Here is a 19,840-nt window from a genome sequence, read left to right on the forward strand (position 1 = left end):
CTATGGGGTCGCACAGAGTCGGACACTACTAAAGCGACTTAGCAGCAGCAGCAGTGTATATATATTTATCCAAAATTCCTAATTTATCCCTCCCCACCCCCATCTTTCCCCTTTGGTAACTATAAGTTTGTGTTCTATATCTGTAAGACTGTTTCTGTTTTGTAAAGAAGTTCATTAGTATTTTTTTTAGATTCCACATATAAGTGATACCATATAAGATCTGCCTTTGTCTGACTTACTTCACTTAATATGATAATCTCTAGGTCTATCCATGTTGCTGAAGATGGCATTATTTCATTCCTTTTGTGGTTGAGTAATATTCCATTGTGTATATATACCAAATCTTTTTTATTTGTTTCTCTGTCAGTGGGCATTTAAGTCATTTTCATGTCCTGGCAATTATAAATAGTGCTGCAATGAATGCATGTGCAATGTATCTTTTCAAATTACAATTTTCTCTGGATATATGACCAGGAGTGGGATTGCTAGATCACACGATAGAATGTTTTGCTATTAGGCTGAATCATTTAGTTCGAAAGGGTTCTTAGAAAAGCACTGCATATTTTGGAAAGAATTTTGTGTTGCTATGTAAGATTCCTTGTATCATGCTTTCCTTCCTAGATATGGAAACCCAGTGCCCTGGAAGAACAGCAAAATGCAATGACTCCATGGAGGTCCCAGTCATCATCATAATTGTGTTCAGAAATTAAAATTCCTCATCAATTCTTTTTTTCTGTTTATTTTTTATTTTTTACATTATGAAAGTATTACAATACATTTACGTGAGACTTGGAAAATACAGAACCAGGTTACATATAGCTTCACTGTGAAAGTGAAAGTGAAAGTCGCTCAGTCATGTCCGACTCTTTGGGACCCCCAATGACTATACAGTCCATGGAATTCTCTAGGCCAGAATAATGGAGTGGGTACCCCACTCCAGCACTCTTGCCTGAAAAATCCCATGGACGGAGGAGACTGGTGGGCTGCAGTCCATACGGTCGCAAAGAGTCGGACACGACTGAGCGACTTCCCTTTCACTTTTCACTTTCCTGCACTGGAGAAGGAAATGGCAACCCACTCCAGTGTTCTTGCCTGGAGAGTCCCATGGACGGGGGAGCCTGGTGGGCTGTATGGGGTCGCACAGAGTCGGACATGACTGAAGCGACTTAGCAGCAGCAGCAGTCTTTCCCTTCTTCAGGGGATCTTCCCAAACCGGAGATCAAACCTAGGTCTCCTGCATTGCAGGTGGATTCTTTACCAGCTGAGCCACAGGGAAGCCCAAGAATACTGGAGTGGGTAGCCTATTCGGTCTCCAGCGGATCTTCCCAATTCAGGAATAGAACTGGGGTCTCCTGCATTTCAGGAGGATTCTTTACCAGCTGAGCTATCAGGGAAACTCCACTATACATTACAATTATTTTTTAAGTAGCTACATCAAGATTTTTAGCTGGAGTTTCAATATCAAACTCCCCAAAATTAATAAAATGAATATACAGAGAAGTAGAAGGATATAGTAGACCTGAAAGGCACTATCTTCATTGACTCTTGATTAGGAAGATATGTCCACTTCTTCCTGAATCCAGGGCACTGTAGGGGGTTGGTTTTGATTTGGTTTTGTTTCTTGGATATGAGTAAATGCAAAGGTTTTTGTGGTAAATGTCAACAAACTAATCCAAGCTCCTTCAGCAAGAATTGTTTCTCTGTGAGTAGGTTCATAAATGCGCAATTTCTGGCTTCCATGCCCTGAATGTGAAGAATAGAACTGCTCTTTCTGATGTCATAAGGTAGGACATGGACCTCTGCAATCTCATTCACAATATGAAGGCCACTATCCAGAGATCTGCTGTCACTCCTTTAAGAAATCAGACACAAGGAATGGGAAGAAAAGCAAGACTCTGCAGCTGGGGTGGCTGCACACAGAATCACCCTCCTCAGGAGTGTCAAAGGATCCCAACTTCTGGTGACTGTCCCTGAGGTCAGCTCTCACAACCAGCACCCTTTCCCTTCCTTGACACTTAGTGAGTGTTGAAGTTTTCAGTAACCTAGAGAATTAAAGATAACCACTCCCATGCTAGAGAGGGAGACTCTGGGATACCAAAAAAGAAACAACTTTGCCAGGACCATACATGTCATGATTGCTCACGGAGACCTGGTCTTGCCTCTAAATTAGCAGTCTTCACCTCCCAGAGCTCTTATGTGTTTGGTTTTCAGCAAACAGCAAGAGGCAACCTCATTCCCACAACAGAATTAATGAAGAAGGGACGCACGCTACAGATAAAGCTGAGTTCAGATCCAGCCTGGCCACGCACTAGCTGTGTGACTTTGCAAAGTCCCCAGGCCTTGGTCTCTTCCTCTTAGATTGGGGATCCAAGGGTAATTGTAAGGACGTGTAAGCTGTTGTGTGTGAATGCCTAACATCTGGAAAGCATTGGCATGCAGAACTATTAATAGCTGATGATGATACTTTAATTTTTTTTAAGCTTATTAGACCCCACTTGGATATAGTGCCCTGGGCTGGGGCTGGCATACAAGAAATAGGATACATATGTGCTCCTGACAGGCTTAAAAATCTAGTTGGAAAGCTAGGTTACATGAAATAGCAAAAGAGTATATTTTCAGTGCTAAGTGAATAGAACACAAAATAGTACAGAAGTAGGAAACAACAGTAATAAGTAGAAGTGTCAGGGAAATTAAGGTGGTTTTGGGAAAGAGTTTGAGACAGACACTAGAGGAGACATATTTTGCCCACTCCAGAGTAAGTGGTTTGAGCAGCAATGGTGAGGCTTATATATTTAACAAGAAACTCTCCATTTACCCACCTGATTGGATCTTTGATGGTAGATTCCAGACTCAATTAATGAGACACGTGGATTGCATTTTGAGAGTCGCTTCCTGATGTCTTGCAAATTCTGCTTTGCAACAATCTACCTGCCTGTCTCAAAGTCTGACTGTGCCAGAAAAGACCAGTTAATGTCACAAAGAACACTTCAGGGTGTCAGTCAGTTCAGTCACTCAGTTGTGTCTGACTCTTTGTGACCCCATGGACTGCAGCACGGCAGGCTTCCCTGTCCATCTCCAATTCCCAGAGCTTACTCAAACTCATGTCCATTGAGTCAGTGATGTCATCCACCCATCTCGTCCTCTGTCGTCCCCTTCTCCTCGTGCCTTCAATCTTTCCCAGCATCAGGGTCTTTTCCAATGAGTCAGCTCTTCTCATCAGGTGACCAAAGTATTGTAGTTTCAGCTTTAGCCATCAGTCTTTTCAATGAATATTCAGGACTGATTTCTTTTAGGAATGACTGGTTGGATCTCCTTGCAGTTCAAGAGACTCTCAAGAGTCTTCTCCAACACCACAGTTCAAAAGCATCAATTTTCCAGCACTCAGCTTTATTTATAGTTCAAATCTCACATCCATACATGACCACTGCAAAAACCATAGCTTTGGCTGGACAGACCTTTGTTGTTAAGCAATGTCTCTGCTTTTTAATATGCTATCTAGACTGGTCATAGCTTTTCTTCCAAGGAGCAAGCATCTTTTAATTTCATGGCTGCAGTCACCATCTGAGTAATTTTGGAGCCCAAAAAAATAAAGTCTCTCATTGTTTCCATTGTTTCCCCATCTATTTTCCATGAAGTGATGGGAATGAATGTCATGATCTTAGTTTTCTAAATGTTGAGTTTTAAGCCAACTTTTTCACTCTCCTCTTTAACTTTCATCAAGAAGCTCTGTAGTTCTTCTTTGCTTTCTGCCATAAGGGTGGTGTGATCTGCATATCTGAGGTAATTGATATTTCTCCCGGCAATCTTGATTCCAGCTTGTGCTTCATCCAGCCTGGCATTTCTCATGATGTACTCTGCATAAAAGTTAAATAAGCAGGGTGACAATATACAGACTTGATGTACTCCTTTCCTAATTTGGAACCAGTCTTTTGTTCCATGTCCAATTCTAACTGTTGCTTATAGACCCGCATACAGATTTCTCAGGAGGCAGGTCAGGTGGTCTGGTATTCCCATCTCTTTCAGAATTTTCCACAGTTTATTGTGATCCACACAGTCAAAGGCTTTGCCGTGGTCAATAAAGCAGAAGTAGATGTTCTTCTGGAATTCTCTTGCTTTGTTGATGATCCAATGGATGTTGGCAATTTGATTTCTGGCTCCTCTGCCTTTTCTAAATTCAGTTTGAACATCTGGAAGTTCATGGTTCATGTACTGTTGAAGCCTGGCTTGAAGAATTTTGAGCATTATTTTGCTAGTGTGTGAGATGAGTGCAATTGTGCGGTAGTTTGAACACTCTTTGGCATTGCCTTTCCATGGGATTGGAATGAAAATTGACCTTTTCCAGTCCTGTGGATACTGCTGAGTTTTCCAAATTTGCTGGCATATTGAGTGCAGCACTTTCACAGCATCATCTTTTAGGGTTTGAAGTAGCTCAACTGGAATTCCATCACCTCCACTAGTTTGTTTGTAGTATTGCTTCCTAAGGTCCACTTGACTTCGCATTCCAGGATGTCTGGCTCTAGGTGAGTGATCCCACCATAGTGGTTATCTTCAGGGTGAGATGGTGTGAGGGGTCAAATGACCTGATTTGATCTGCTAATGGCCCGTATCATCCAGGTAAAGCTCACTGAGATAAACATCCACAACCAGTGCACAGTGTCTAACTCTTGAGCCTTTCATAGGTGTTGGCAAGACAAATTAGAACTCTCTATAATGGTCATTCCCATCCTTTTCTTCTGCAGGCTATGCCGTACTCTTATCACTCAGCAGAGATTTCCCAGAGGAGAGTTGGCCTCTGTGTGTGTCCACATGTGTGCACACACTTACTCATGCAGACATATGTCTTGAGCAAGCAGAGCACCTTAGAATTTTATAGGCACACATCACATTTTGTTAACACACAGATTCTAGTTCAAAAAGTCTGAGGTGAGGCCTGAAATTCTGCCTTTCTGACAGGCTCCCGGGCATTCCCACTTTTCCCGAGCTGCCTCTTCACAGACCAGATTGAAAGCATGTGGACCCCTTCCAGGTGGTTTGGGAAGGCAGGCTTGTAGAGACTGATTGAGAACCAGTGCTCTCCAGTGACCAGGGGACGCCCTGGATTCCCCTAGGTATCCTTGAGCAATAGTCCTGCTCAGATGAACTGGTGTGTGGGTGCTCGACGCTGCATGCCCCTGGCAGGATCACCATGGCCAGGAAATATCACTTGGGAGTCTGGTAGTCTTTGACTACCAATCTTAAAGGTAGTCAGCCCTGAATATTCATTGGAAGGACTGATGCTGAAGCTGAAGCTTCAATACTTTGGCCACCTGATGCAAACAGCCGGATCATTGGAAAAGACTTTAATATTGGGAAAAATTGAAGGCAGAAGGCGAAGAGGATGACAGAGATTGAGACAGTTGGATGGTATCACTGATTCAATGGACATGAACTTGGGCAAACTCTGGGAGATAGTAAGGGACAGGGAAGCCTGGGGTGCTGCAGTCCGTGGGGTCACAGAGTTGGACATGACTTGGTGACTGAACAGCAACAAAAAGCTTATGACTAGGACAGCTGAGACCAAGTGGACACCTATCCCTAGACCACTGTGAAGTCATGGAAACCTCTGCTGCGCTCACAGGACACCTTCTCTGTAGAGGTCAGGAGATTTTTCTCCTACATGTCATAAACTCACAAACCAGGCCTGGCTCTGTCTGTGGAAACTTTCTCTGAAAGACTAAGAGGTTCCACACAGAGTGAGAGAAGGCAAGAGGGGCAGCAGGGGTTTGGCATGCCTTCCCCTGGGGGTCTTTAAATGCAGTTCTGAGCGGTGCTGTTGGGAGGTCGGGGGCAGGTCATCTTAAGGCCTGCATGTAGTCAGAACATAGCTTTGGACGTGAAATGTTCCCTGGCTTTAAAGGCTGTGAGAGAGACGTGGTTGGTTTTCCCCACAGACACAGTGACACAGTGTGATCCAACAGCTGCCCGCTGCCCGCCCAGCCACCCCACGGCATGGGTCACCGTCACCGAAGTCCCCCAGGTAGCACGGCTTTTGTGCAGTACCCCCCTTCTATGCCCATAACTCTGAAACTACATGACATCTTAACCTTTATAAGAATTTCTTCTAGACAGCATTTAAAAACACCCAAATCTTTCTTGACCTTTACATTTCAGCAGAGTTTTTTTTCCTTAAATTGATGTTACAATAATTTTTTTTAAGCTGTGGCATTTTTAAAGCTACTTCAAGAGGAACTTCACTTTCCCTTACCCATCCTATTTGAGACCAATCATTAATCATGAAGGGAAGGCACCAGGACTCAAAGCCAGCTTTATTATGTTTTCGTGTTTGTGACATTTTCTTTCTATCAGCCAGTGGGAAGTTCTTACCCTTTTCGTTTATTATCTACAAGTTGTAGAATTTGTTTTCCAGGTTCCAGCCCTCTTCCATCACCTTCCACACCCTCCTCTGTCATGGCCCCAGCTTCTGAGAGCTCCTTCAGACTGGGGTCTGCAGAGAATGACTAATGAATATCATCTCAACTTTGCAAAAATGCAAGTCCACTTTGTCTCAGGCAAAACAGACCTTTCTGCCTGTCAAGAGACAACTCAGTTGTCATATTCCAATCTTTTTTTTTTTTCCTTCATAAGGACAACTCTTATAGAGGGACTATGAAATGATGGATCCATAATTGCATAAGGGTTTAGGTCAGAGATCATAAAAAAACTGAAGCCCTTAAGGCCACTATTGTGTCTGGGTAGAGTCCGATACACTTGATAGCAGTGGCACCTTCTAAACCAGGGGTTCTTAACTTGGACTTCATAGATGCAGCTGTGTGTATGGAACTCAGATAGCTATAAACTTGGTTGGGGAAAAAAACATTGTATCTTTATTTTTATTAATTTCTAACTGAAATTTAGCATTTTATTCAAGTATGTATAAAGGCAAAAAACTACTGTGGTGTTGGCAGGTATGCCTTCACTGCATCACCAATGGAAATCACAGATGTTTTCATATATATCACAGTTGTTATAGATATCTTGAAAAACTGCTTATAGTCACCACTACTTAAAATATGCTAGTTATTAGTTTGGCTGTTAGATCTTGTTATTTAATGCATTAATAAAGAAGCACATATATTACTATCTCACACATTTGTGTATTTTTAATACTTTGATAATTATATTTCCATGTAATTTGTTTCCTTTGTAATTCTATATATCTTAATGTTATATATTTAAAGCATTATTTTGAGAGGGGTCCATAAGTTTCAACCAGATTTCAAAGGGGTTCATGGCACACACAGAAATGTAAGTAAGAAGCCCCTTTCAGACTTCGAGTTTGCCAGTGTCAAAGTGGCCTAGTCATTTATTTTTTAACATTCCTAATGCTTGTAGGAATTTGAGTTGGATTCCTTAAGTTTAAGGATCTTTTTGAAAAGTTTTTCTTTGCATTAGGAGGTATGTCCTTAATCACAGATGATATTAAAGTCATTCATTCATTTTATTATTAATTTTTTAAATATCCCTAATGAACTTTATTAAGCTTTCTGCCAAATATTGTGAATGATTCACTAAGACATTGTCCCTGCCTCTAACATCTTGTGCTCCAATAAGAAGTTTATCACTCCTATAAACTCCTTATTAAATTATAAGTGTTCTGTGCTGTTATTCCTACCACTAGCAATATCTAACCCTGAGTAGCAAAGAATAGTGATCCAGCCCTATACCAGGTGTTATCAATGGACAGAAATGTTTTCTTTCTCATCTTCTTCTAGAAAGTTTGAGGACTTTCATCCAATAGCCATTTATTAAGTGTCAATTGGATGTGTGGGCAAGGAAGATAGGCAACTCTAAATGACTCTCAAGTTTCTATCTTGAGTGTCCCAGTAGAGAATGCTACTTTTCAACCCAAAACAGAGTGTGTGAGAGGAGGGAGGAGATCATTCTTCCTGGAGAAAGATTGTTGGGTTTTGATCTTGGTGAATTTGAGGTTGTATGATTATAGGTGGATATGTGGATCCAAGCTTAGAAAAAGTTTGAATTCAAAATCTAAATATGGGTGTCATCAGCTATACAGGTGGTTAGTAAAACCACTGGCCTAGATGAGATTGCTCTTTTAACATGCAAATGTGCATCCTATAAGGACTTTTATGCAACTGAAGACAATGATAGGTATATTGTAAATAACCTCCCAACATCCATCCCTCCATGGAACAGAACACAATAACTTAAGAACCCTGAAATCTCTCTACAAAATCATATTCTCAATATTACTTTAAAAGAATGCTAAGAATGCTAAATATATATAGTGAGTAAAAAGAGAAAAAGAAACAAATTCTATGCCTTTCTGTCCCTTTCATCCCCCACCACAGAGCTTTGCTGTAAGCAAAGACAGGTCAATAAAAACTGTTAGGAATACAGAAGAGGGAACAGACAAGGGGACCTTAAGAAAAGTTAAAAAGACCACCAGAAAGATTAAACAGAGCAGAATATCCTAAAGGAGACTTCAAAGTTGTGCCTTTGAAAGGGTGTAGGCATCTCCTTAAAGGGCTAGGCACACAATTTAAAGGGAAAAGGATAGTTTAAAATGAGCAAGTATGATTTAAAGGAATTGTCTTTCAAACAATAGTTTCTGGAAGAGAAAATAAAAGAGAAAGAAATAAGAACAAGAGTCCTTTAGCAATTAGGTAGTAAAGCAGAAATGAAGAAAAATGTAGAGTTCAGCAAGAAAAAAATAGATCAACAAAATTAGTGGACTCACAATCCCTCTTCCACACCAAAACAAACAAAACCTGCTAAAGTATTTGAATTTTAATACACAACAGTGAAGAGTGCCTTTCAGTTAGAACTGTGTAAAATATTCCAGTATCACAAAAAGGAAACTCAGAACAATAAAATCCAAAAAGGACTACAGCAGAATGAATTTACACAGAAATCAACACAGGAAAATCCAACCACCCTCCTCCAAAAAAAAAAAAAAAAAAAAAAAACAAAACAAAAATAAAACATGAAGCAGAAGGAAACTTTATGCTTATACTCCAAATCAAATTAAATATATCATAACAAAGATTTAAAGATATGAAAAAATACACTTTAAATTATGAATTCAAACACTGAGAACAGAAATGGTCAAAAAGGGGGAGAATGAAAAATTGTTGACTGAACTCAGGAAAGAAATGAAAGAAAAAAGATGATATTATAAATAAAGAAGAAATTGTAGTGCCCAAGAGAAAACAGACTCAAAGGAAAATAATAAGGGACATTGAAGAAATGCAGGAAAACAACAAAGAGAATGAAATGACACAAAGGAAAATATAAAGTGGATCAGAGAAAAGTAGTGGAAATAGAAGACAGGCAAAAAGGAATAATATTTTATTACTGGAGTCATAGAGAAGAAAAAGAAAAAAATGATGTGCAATTAGTCTTTAAAATTATAATCCAAAAAAATTTTTCCAGAAATAGAAAAAGACATGAATCTAGGTTGGAAAGGCTTACTGGGTATCTGAGGAAAGTAAATAATAACTGAGACATATGCTTATAAACTCTTAGATTTCAAATGCAAAAATAAAATCTTCAAGACCTCCAGACAAAAAGAACAAACAATTTTTTCAAAACTTTTTTTTGGCAAAACTAATGATGTCAAGAAAATTCAACCGGCATCAGAGTTTTAACAAATCAATGTACAAAAAAGGTGACAATGAAGTAGCATTTTTTTAAAGTTTAGTGAAAGAAATTGTGAACAAAAGATTTTGTACACAGTCAAGCTATCCTTCAAATATCAAATAACAATTTTTAATATACAAGAACTTAGGGAATTCTGTACCTATACATTGTTCATAAAGAATCTACCAAAGAAGGAGCTTCATCCAACTAAATCACATCAGTGTCTTATCTGGTGACTACATCACTCTAATCTCTGCCTCCATCTGCTCACCACCTTCTCCCCTACATAGGTGTCTAATCTCACTTTACTTCTATTTTACAAGCACATTTGTGATAGCATGTAGGGTCCACTTAGATAATCCATGATAATTTCCTCATCTGAAGTTCCTTAATTTAATCATATCTACAACAGTTTTATTGTAAAAGGTAGCATTTATAGCTTTTGGAAATTAGGACCTGATGGCCATTATTCAGCCTACTACAAATAATAAGTCTAAAGGAAAAAAATGATATGACAATTTCCATAGACACTGAGAAAGCATTTGACTAAATTCAACACAATCATGATAAAATTACTCCAGTATATAAGAACTGAAAGATACTTCTTGAAATAATGAATAGTTCTAAAGTCAATATCTTATTTAATGAAGAAACACTACTGCCATCTCCACTAAGATCAGGAACACAAATGCCCATGATCTCTACTACTATTAGTACTACCGGACAATACAATTAGACAAAAGAAATCAACTAGAGGCATAAGAATGACTAAAGAAGAAAGAAACTATATTTGCAGATGATATAATAAACCTGGAAAATTCAAAGAATCAATAGTAAAACTAACTCAAATGATGAAAGTATTTACCAAAGTAGTAGGATATGAAATTAGCTCATTAAAATCAAATCCCTTCATATAAAGAAATAATAAACAGAAGAAATCATGGTAAATAAAAACCCATTTACAACAACATCAAAATGCAGTACTTACAAGTAAATTTAACAAAAAGTATACAAACATCCAAAAGGAAAAATTTTTAAACACTCTTGAATGACACTAATTAAGGTTAGAACAAATGGAAAGACATCCTTTATTCTTAATAGGATTGTAGTTATTATTAAGGAAAAAAAACCTATTCTCCCAAAGTTAATAATAAATTGAATTTAATAAAAATAAAATAACAGCAAGCTATTTTCTGAAGTTAGACAATTTGATACTAAAATTCAAATGAAAAAAAAAAAGCATGCAAAGATAGGTAGAAAAACACTAAGAAAGAAAAACTGTGTGTGGTGACTAGTTCTTCTCAGAAATTAAAATATTCTATAAAGCCTTGATAATTAAAGCAATGTGGAACATGAGTAGAGAAACAGACAAATAGACTAGAATAAAGTAGTCCAGATATAGCCTCCAAATTGCATGGAAATTTAGTATATGGAAAAAGTGGCATCTCAAATCACTGGGGTAAAGATGAACTTTTAAATAAATAGTCTGAAACAAGTATGTAATCATTTGGAAAAGTTAAAATACATCTATACCTCACATCATATAGTAAATGAACTCCAAGTGGATTAGATATCTAAATATAAAAATTGAAATCAAATCATATAAAGGAAAACATAGCTAAATTATTCTATTCTTTAACCTTGGTAAGAAAAAGACTTCCTACCTATGGTTTAAAATCAGAGACCAGAAAAGTTAATAAATTTGACTGCATTTGAATGAAAAAAATTTTGCATGACAAAAAGCACCATAAACAAGATCACAGGACAACTGATGAATGGCAAGAAAATATTTGTAATATATACCAGAGAACTTTTATTCTTTATATACAAAGAAATATTAATTATTAATGGACAAAGGACATAAATCCTGATAGAAAAATGAAGGGAAATTCACACATACATCCCAAAGATTTTTTTTAAAAAGCCTTCAAACATGCAAAAAACTGCTCAAACTCATTCATACTCCAACAAATCCATTTTTCACCTATCAGACTGGCAAAACATGTAAAATATGAGAACAAATTCTATTACTTAAGCTTATTGTTGAAACTATGGAGAAACAGGCACTTACCTACATTTCTAGTAAGAATGCAAATTACTGCAACCATTCTAGAGGAACATTTGGCAATGTCTAACAAAACTGCATATGCATTTTCTTTTTAACCTAGCAATCTCAGTTCTAGGGGACATATCTCCAACAATGTAGGTAGACATATGCACAAATTTATACATTGCCTCATTGTTTGCAATTGCAAAACACTAGAAACAACTTAAATGCCCATATGTGGAACAGTGCTTGAATAAACTGGTATTGCCATGTAATAGAATACTACGCAACTGTATAAAAGAATGAACAAAACCTCTAGAACTGATGTTTCACATATATTAAGTGAAAAGAAGCAAATGATCAAAGAGTGTATCTCCTTTTCTTCAATTCGGTTAAGTTGCTTAGTCATGTCTGACTTTTTGCAACACCATGGACTACATACAGCATGCCAGGCTTCCCTGTCCATCACCAGCTCCCAGAGCTTGCTCAAATTCATGTCCATCAAGTCAGTGATGCCAGCCAACTGTCTCATCCTCTGTCATCCCCTTCCCTCCCGCCTTCAATCTTTCCCAGCATCCGGTTCTTTTTCAGTGAATCAGTACTTCATATCAAGTGGCCAAAGTATTAGAGCTTCAGCTTCAGCCTCAGTCCTTCCAATGAATATTCAGGACTGATTTCCTTTAGGATTGACTGGTTTGATCTCCTTGCAGTCCAGGGGACTCTCAAGAGTCTTCTCCAACACCACAATTCAAAAGCACCAATTCTTCAGTGCTCAGCTTTCTTTATGGTCCAACTCTCACATCCATACATGGCTACTGGAAGAACAATAGCTTTGACTCAATGGACCTTTGTCAGCAAAGTAATGTCTCTGATTTTTAATATGTTGTCTAGGTTTGTTATGGCTTTTCCTTTTCTTAACTGCTTAATATTTCATGCAGAAAAAATTCAAGAATGATAGAAAATTTGAATAAACTCAAAGTACCTGCCTCAAAGTACTTATCAATACAAAGGGAAAGATAGTAACTTCATTGTGGAGAAACAAGCAGGTACCAACTTAACCAAGTGATCAAAGTAAATATCACTAGTAATAAGACACACCAGTAATAAGACATCCTGCTTATTTAACTTACATGCAGAGTACATCATGTGAAATGCCAGGCTGGAGGAAGCACAAGCTGGAATCAAGATTGCCGGGAGAAATATCAACAACCTCAGACATGCAGATGACACCACCCTTATGGCAGAAAGTGAAGAAGAACTAAAGAGCCTCTTGATGAAAATGAAAGAGGAGAGTGAAAAAGTTGGCTTAAAACTCAACATTCAGAAAACTAAGATCATGGCATCCAGTCTCGTCACTTCATGGCAAATAGATGGGGAAACAATGGAAACAGTGAGAGACTTTATTTTGGGGAGGCTTCAAAATCACTGCAGATGGTGATTGCAGCCATGAAATTGCTCCTTGGAAAAAAAAAGCTATGACAAACCTAGACAGCATATTAAAAGGCAGAGATATTACTTTACCAACAAACGTCCATCTAGTCAAAGCTATGGTTTTTGCAGTAGTCATGTATGAATGTGAGATTTGGACTATAAAGAAAGCTGAGCACTGAAGAATTGGTGCTTTTGAACTGTGGTGTTGGAGAAGACTCTTGAGAGTCTCTTGGACTACAAGGAGATCAAACCAGTCAATCCTAAAGGAAATTAGTCCTGAATATTCATTGGAAGGACTGATGCTTAAGCTGAAACTCCAATAGTTCGGCCACCTGATGCAAAGAACTGACTCATTAGTAAAGACCCTGATGCTGGGAAAGATTGAAGGCAGGAGGAGAAGGGGATGACAGAGGATGAGATTGTTGGATGGCATCACCACGTGATGGACATGAGTTTAAATAGGCTCCAGGAGTTGGTGATGGACAGGGAATCCTGTCATGCTGCAGTCCATGGGGTCACAAAGAGTCAGACACAACTGAGTGAGTGAACTGAACTGAACTGAATAAGACATATTGGCATATTGGTATATGATATGATGTGCTGAACCTTTTCATTTCTGTGGTATTTTTGCAAAACCTGCATAACCTTATCCCAATCATGAGAAAACATTAGACAGAGCTAAGTTAAAGAATATTTTACAAAATTACTGATCACTACTCTTCTAAAAGAGCCAGTCGTAAGGAACAAGGAAAGACTGAGAAACTGTGACAGATTGGAGGCAAAATGCAATGTGAGGTTCTGGATACGATCCTGGAGCTGGAAAACGATATTTGTAGGAAACTTTGTGAATTTCTAATGAAGTCTGTAGTTTCGTTACTAACACTGTACTAATGTTCATCTCCTGTTCTTGATAATTATAACGGTGATGAGAGACTTTAACATAAGTAGAAGCAGAGTGAGGGATATAAAGAAATACTTTATAGTATTTTTTTTCAACATTTTCAAGCCTAAAATTAGTTTAAACTGAAATGTTGTTTTAAAATCTAAATAAATAAATAAATGGATCTCTGAACTTCTGTTATAGGTTTTCTGGAAACCTCCACCTTTTCACAACTCTTCTATAAAAGTTTTGAAACATTTCTGAAACCACATACCACTAATTGTAAACTCACGATCAGAAGGGCAGCTTCGCAGGCTGCCAAATTTGTGAAGAAGAGAAAGCTAGAAGGGGCACCAGACGAAATGGGGCATCTGAAAGGAGAGATTTTTAAATGACCTCTTTTGTGTTGCTAAATTTATTCCTACCCTGCAATAGGCTACAACCATCACAAGGACACAAAACTCATCAGGTAAATTCAAGGACTTTTTAAAAATGCATCTAAACCACCTCCTGTCCAAAACATTCAAGCTTAACCTTTCTCCTGAAAATGCAATCTGCTCTTTCCACCCCGCCTGCATACCAGACTCTGAGACCTAGATTGTCACACGAGCAGAACCATTCCCTTGTCCTGATTCAATAGGTTCTCGTTGTTACATTATCAGCTTGAGATCCTAGGGGTATGTGGAGACGTGCCTATTCATTGCTGAGAGAGTCCACACACAATTTCTGTCCTTCACATAACTTTGTCCTTAAAAGCTATCTTTGGAATTCATTTCAGTTATGTTTTCCCAAAGACCGTGTAAAGGGATGACTGCTGTTTCTTCATATTAGAAGTAAAAGAAATGAGCCAAAACTCTCAAAACAATTGATTGAGGTGCTCACAGTAAAAAAAAAAAAAAAAAAGTCTTGATAACCATAAGGACAGATTTAAAGTCTCCAGTCTATGCTTCCTCTTTTTGGTTTAGAAAACTGTGCTGCTCTGGCAAATGTGTACATTAACCTACTGACCACAAGCCACCCAGCTGACAGCGCTCTGCCACTCCATTCATGATATAGTGATGTGCAAAGCCTTTTGCACATATTTCATTTAATTTGATCCTCAAACCAACTATATTGTAATAGAGGTAGGATAGAAATTTCCTTTTAATAAAGATGCTATATTCTGAATGTTTGGTGTCCCCCCAAAACTCACATGTTGAACTTCTAACCCCTAAGCTGATGTATCAGGGAGCTAGCCATGGGAGGTGATTAGGTCAGGGGGACAGAGCTCTTGCAATGAGATCAATGCCCTCAGAGAACATACTTGCGGACACAGGGAAGGAGAGGCTGGGACAAACTGAGAGAGTAGCACTGAAACATACACATTACCATATGTAAACTAGATCAGTTCAGTCACTCAGTCATGTCCGACTCTTTGTGACCCCATGAATCGCAGCACGCCAGGCCTCCCTGTCTATCACCAACTCCCGGAGTTCACTGAGACTCACGTCCATCGAGTCAGTGATGCCATCCAGCCATCTCATCCTCTGTCGTCCCCTTGTCCTCCTGCCCCCAATCCCTCCCAGCATCAGAGTCTTTTCCAAGGAGTCAACTCTTCGCGTGAGGTGGCCAAAGTACTAGAGTTTCAGCCTTAACATCATTCCTTCCAAAGAAATCCCAGGACTGATCTCCTTCAGAATGGACTGGTTGGATCCCTTTGCAGTCCAAGGGACTCTCAAGAGTCTTCTCCAACACCACAGTTCAAAAGCATCAATTCTTCGGCACTCAGCCTTCTTCACAGTCCAACTCTCACATCCATACATGACCACAGGAAAAACCATAGCCTTGACTAGACGGACCTTTGTTGGCAAAGTAATGTTTCTGCTTTTGAATATGCTATCTAGGTTGGTCATAACTTTTCTTCCAAGGAGTAAGTATCTTTTAATTTCATGGCTGCAGTCACCATCTGCAGTGATTTGGAGCCCCCCAAAATAGAGTCTGACACTGTTTCCACTGTTTCCCCATCTATTTCCCATGAAGTGATGGGACCGGATGCCATGATCTTCATTTTCTGAATGTTGAGCTTTAAGCCAAATTTTTCACTCTCCACTTTCACTTTCATCAACTAGATAGCCAGTGGAAATGTGCTGTATGACACAGGAAGCTCAAATCCAGTGCTCTGTGACAACCTAGAAGGCTGGGATGGGGTGGGAGGCAGGGGAGAGGTTCAAGGAGGGGACATATGTATACCTATGGCTGATCCATGTTGATATATGGCAGAAACTAAAAGTACTGTAAAGCAATCATCTTCCAATTAAAAATAAGTAAATTTAAATTTGAAAAGGCTCTAGAAAGATCCTCCCTTCTACTCCAGCATGCATAGACACAGTCAGAAGCTGAGAAGTCTACAACCAGAAAAGAGCCTTCACACAACCACGCTGGCTCCCAGATTTCAGACTTCCAGCCTCCAGAACTTAAAGAAATGAATTTTTTTGCTGACAAGCTACTCAGTGTGGTGTATTTCGTTATGGTAGCCTGAACAAAGACAAATAACCCCATACCCTTCAATAACATATAACGCTCTAAACCATTCAATAACAGCACATAAACAGCCCTTTTATGTGCGTGACCTTATTTAGGTCACATTGAAGTGAAAAGTGTGAGGTAATACTATCCCCATTTCCAATAATAAGTGAGGCTCCAAGGTGGATGAATCCAAAGTCACTCAGGTAGATTCAAGAAGACATCAGAACAATCTTCTGACTCATAACCTAGTAATTTCCCCCACTAGCTGCATACCTGAACAAGGAGAAATTACATGTTTTTGAATGTGACTCCAAAGATGAGTCCATGAGTGACTTCTTACCAGAAGGGAATCTAATGGGGTCATTCTGCTTAGTGGCTTAGCCACCTCCAATGGGTGAGGCAGAAATAGAACATGGTCACAAGTCATGAGAGTGGAGCAGCACCTGACCAGGCTTCAGGCTAGAAATCAGACAGTTATCTTTGTGGATATCTGTGGTTCACTGAGGAACCATTCCAAGGACTCCAAGAGAGCCAGATAGGATGTACGTTAACTCATTAATTAAAAGCTCAGAAGGAATCACAAGGTATTTGAGGTAGGAGCCGATTAGGCTTAGGGTGTCTCCTGTTACATAAAAGGTTGTAATGAGCCAGCTTCCTCCGCTTTACCTCCCTCCCTAGCATCTCTTAAAGATATGAGGGTTCAGCTTGCATGACTCAGAAGAACTGGGTTTCATAAACAACAGGACACCAGAGTCATGCTTAACCCTTGAGCATGCCACTGGGTCTCATGATGTTCCAGAGTCTGACTATGGGTTTATGATAGAAAAAAAAAGAACCAAGAAACTGGAGAGGGAAGAGCTGCAGGGGTGAGTGAGTGTGCAGAGAATCAGGCTCCCCTTGGATCCTGGCTATGCTGAGGATAGTGCCCGGTGGAAAATTCTGGCCCCCCGTGTAATGGCCCCATAGCTCAGCTGGACAAACTCGCTAATCTGGCAACTGTCACTTTATTTAGTGATCCAGACAACATGATTGAGTTTATTGACAGTGGCCTGGACTCCAGGAGTCACATGGGTGACGTAGGCCTGGGCAGGAAGCACGCCTCCTACCCTCCCCACGGGCACTGCAATGCAAGTTTCAAGGCCCTTTCCCCAGAGCTGAGGGGATTTGTATTCACTTCTGTTAACATATTTACAGAAAGGTATTTGGGGAAAACTTTCACATGTGCAAAGCAGCATTCTGATAAGGCGTGCAGAGGCCCACAGAGTCCCGGGGCTGAAGGTCACAGGAAGAAAGCAAAACCAGTAAATTCGGGGATGTTTTGTCCTGAACTTGTAAATCCAAACAATCTCCCAGTTATGAAATGGAAAGTTTGTGGGGAAAAACAAATGCTTTGGTTATTACAGTGTTACTACATTCATAAAATATATTTCATTGAGGGGGGAGTTTACACAGGGGGTAATGAGATTTTTGCTTTATAAATTATTTATAACCACTTAATCCAGGTACTGTGGGTTATTTTTTTATTCCTTCGTTTTCACAGCTACACAACACTTCAGTATTTCTAATTTATTTCTGCTTACAATACAGATGTTCTCAATTGTGTTTCTAACTACATTTCAACCGTTATGATCGCATTTATTTGTTTGTGTCAGCACACAAGCAAGGGTTGAATGTGCACTACACAATAGTGAGGCTTCGAGAAGCCTGTAAGAGGCCTCTTGTGCTTTAGTTATCAACAAATTAAAGCAGCTTGGCAGCACTATCTTTATCATCGGTGGTTTTAATCTCCAGATAATTCCCCCGCAGTTGGGTAAGCAGGACGACAGCCCTCTCTTAGTGCAGAAAGGTTGCACGCCTTAAAACAGCACTTTTCACGATGACCATTTGGGAGGAACATTTGGAGAACATTTGGGTTATGTCCTCTAACTGAATTTCCAAGCTGTTGGTAACAGGCTAAAGAAAACGCAGTCTGTACTGAATCCTAAGAAAGCAAGAGTGTAAGAGCCTTGAAGGTCATGTGTAAATATTGACATTTTAATTTTTTTTAGCATACCCAAGTGGAGCCCTCCAGTTGCTTATCTTGCCGTAAAAACCCACCCATCTGCACTGCCCTACAGAGTGTGGGGAGAAAATCTGATCTGAGCAGCCATGGGTACTCCTCCTGCCTTTGCTAACAAGGATGAGTTTTGTTTGTGCAAAACCTGAGTCAGAGGGGCGTTCCTCCCTTCTCGTCTCCACCACAGACCGATGCACCTGATTAGATAACAGAAATCTGTGGGCTGAATGTTCGTGTAGTGACAGGAAAGCCAAGAGGCAAAAGTACGCAGGGAAGAGAACCTCTCACTTACTCACAGAGGCAAGTCAGGGGTCCAAAACCGAAGTTATTCGGGGAACCGATAACTGGTTAATTTGGCCAGAACACTCTCCTGTGTGTCCTCAGGAGCAGTGGGAGGAATAAATGCCAGCATGTCTTCAGGGTCTCTATCCTTCTCACAATCCAGGACACTGCCTGCAGAGCTTAATTCAAGCAGAGGAGAATTCTGAAGGTGAAGTACAAGTGACAGCCTGATCTTCCCACCAAAAACGGTGGTTAGTAACCCCACGCACTTAGCGAGTTCACCAAGATGCTTCAGTGTTACCTGATGAAGGCATTTCTTTCCTAATCCAGAGCCAAGAGCCCACTTACATAGAACAGCCTGGCAGTTTGATGACTCACCAGAAACTCCTGTCTCCCCACAGTGAGGTCACTAGAATCATTTCCCTCCTGAGAAATGGTGAATGCAAATACAGGTCCAACAGATTCCAGGAGCCAGGAGCCAGTGAGTGAAACACGGAGGAATCAGGGACATCTCAAGTGGTCGTTGGCCTAAAAGGTCTTTTGTAAGTGAAAAGAAGAAAATCGAATGCAGGAACAAAATGATCTTTGATGCTTCATAACTCAAGCTCAAACTTACAAAACGGGGAATGTGATATTAAAGCCCAACTCTCTTTTCTGTCCTCTGTGTTTGAGCTTTGAAGGGAACTCCTCAAATATTCTAGCCTCTGTGCCCAAATCAATGTCATGATTTACAAGTCATGCTAGAGCTGAAATGTTAACCACCCTTCCTAAGTCTAGTCTTGCTGAGTCCTGGCCAGTACAATTACTGAAATAGTGCAATAAAGTGCTCTCAAAGATATGTTGCTTGTTTTGTTTGTAAGCAGTACTTAGTGGGCACTTTCATATGTGCTAAGTTGCTCCATTTGTGTCCAACTCTGTGTGACTATGTACTGTAGCTGCCATGGAATTCTCCAGGTAAGAATATGGGAGTGGGCTGCCATGCCCTTCTCCAGGGGATCTT

General features: G+C 39.7%; 1 long non-coding RNA gene across 3 annotated transcripts in view; it reads right to left on the reverse strand.

The window, feature by feature from the left end:
- Positions 1 to 19,840, reverse strand: part of LOC138985964 (uncharacterized) — an 84,075-nt gene that overhangs the window by 48,267 nt on the left and 15,968 nt on the right. For 2 of the 3 annotated variants that reach the window (XR_011462893.1, XR_011462892.1), the window contains exon 4: positions 19,219 to 19,377. This is a non-coding gene — a long non-coding RNA (uncharacterized lncRNA). Of the gene's footprint in view, positions 1 to 17,647; positions 19,020 to 19,218; positions 19,378 to 19,840 lie in introns of those variants that run through there. The other variant, XR_011462890.1, reaches the window with a different exon arrangement.

This window comes from Bos mutus, chromosome 3 (assembly GCF_027580195.1).
Source record: "Bos mutus isolate GX-2022 chromosome 3, NWIPB_WYAK_1.1, whole genome shotgun sequence".
Lineage (NCBI taxonomy): Eukaryota > Metazoa > Chordata > Mammalia > Artiodactyla > Bovidae > Bos > Bos mutus.